We start from the raw sequence: 1693 nt of genomic DNA, 5'->3' as shown, positions 1-1693 counted from the left end.
GAAACCATGCAAGGTTCCTGAGGACTCAGACTCTTTCCCAATATACGTGCTGTGAATGAAGCCCTGGAGCCTGTGAGGCTTGTATTAAAGCAGTTCTGTTATTTCTATGGAGGAAACTTGTGGAAGTCCTGGGTTTTCTTTGCTGGCACGGGTGACTTTTAACAGTCAGTGCAAACCTTGTGTTGAACATTGGAGACTTGGATGGAGAACCCAAAGACACAAAGCTAAAGAGTGTCAATTAGACACTTTTGAAAAAATAATACACCTTTAAAAGTGTGATTGTATAAAACACATCTATACATTTGTTGCCCTCATTAGATGTGTTTTATACAATTGATCTATGTATTGTGATGAATTGCATGAGCCCCAATAAATTGATTAAAAAAAAAGTGTGATTAATGGCTCCTCCTCATTCATACGTCTTTATCTTTAGCCTAGAGGATAGTGAGCTTATAGCATAACTTATGGACAATAGTTAGCCTAACTCACACCATGTTTTCCCTTATGACAAGTGGCCTAACTTATGCCATGTTTCCCCTAACTTCCACTCATTTTTGTCATTTTTTGTATTGTACAGAGGTAAATATATTAAATGCAAAACAATGATTTGCCTCATATAATTTTTAGTGGTCAAAAAGCTGTTGGTCAAAAAAACCAATGAGTTGGTTCCAGTCCACAGGGATCCCATGCACAACCGAACCAAACACTGCCTGGGCCTGGGCCTGGTCCACCCTCACATCCATTCCTATGACTGAGCCCATGGATGCAGTCACTGTGTTCAACCATCTTGCCGAAGAACTTCCTCTGCTTTGTTGCCTCCCCAACTGGTCTCTCCTGACATGTCCAAAGTACATGAGACGGTCTCACCATAACTGCCTCTAAAGAGCACTCTGGCTGTACTTCTCCCAAGACAGACTGAAGTGTCCTCTTGGTAGTCTATCATATTCAAGTCCAACTTTCACATGCATACGTGGCAATGGAAAATACTATGACTCTACCTGGCAGGGGACATACCATGATCACAAAGGTGGTTTTCCCAGGGCGAGGCTTATCCATTGCACTCCAGATGTGCTGACCCCTGCAATTTCCCCAAATGTGGGAAACTTGACTGCATAATTTGTGGTAGTGGGGGACTGCATTCGCGCTCTCCCCTTAAAGAAAAAAGAAAAAGAAAGAAAAGGAAAATACTATGACTTGGGTCAGGCACATCTTAGTCCTCAAAGTGACAATCTTACTTTTCAAATACTCCAAAGAGGTCTTGTGCAGTATATTTACCTAACGCGATGCGTCTTTTGATCTCATGACTGCTGCTTCTGGGAGCATTGATTATGGAGTCAATCAAGCAAGAGGAAATCCTTGACAACTTCAACCTTGTCTCCATTTATCACGCTGCTGCCTACGGGTCCAGTTGTGAGGATTCTGATTTTCTTGACATTGAGCTGTAATCTATACTGAGGGCTTGTGCTCATCTGGGTAGACTAGAGAAGCAAATTCATAGACACACATATGTGTGTAAGAGAGAGTTTTATATAAAGGGTAATTATACATTAAGAAAGCATCCCAACCCAACCCAGTCCAGTCCAAACCCATATGTCTGATATAAATCTATAAAGTCCTCTTTAACTCACCAAGCACATGTAATGACACTGAATTCAGGATGATCACAGGACAGTGAGTAGAAAGTCTTTGGATC

General features: G+C 41.6%; 1 non-coding gene across 1 annotated transcript; it reads left to right on the top strand.

Annotated features, from left to right (window-relative positions):
* Positions 1-989: 989 nt before the first annotated feature.
* On the top strand, positions 990-1154 carry LOC115869048. Its single transcript, XR_004045961.1, has one exon. It is a non-coding gene; the product is annotated as a U1 spliceosomal RNA (small nuclear RNA).
* Positions 1155-1693: the final 539 nt, after the last annotated feature.

The sequence above is a fragment of the Echinops telfairi genome, unplaced genomic scaffold (assembly GCF_000313985.2).
Source record: "Echinops telfairi isolate 266 unplaced genomic scaffold, ASM31398v2 ScPeMD7_1;HRSCAF=3_0, whole genome shotgun sequence".
Lineage (NCBI taxonomy): Eukaryota > Metazoa > Chordata > Mammalia > Afrosoricida > Tenrecidae > Echinops > Echinops telfairi.
The sequence above is the reverse complement of the archived record's forward strand: the minus strand, read 5'-3'. Positions and strand labels throughout refer to the sequence as shown.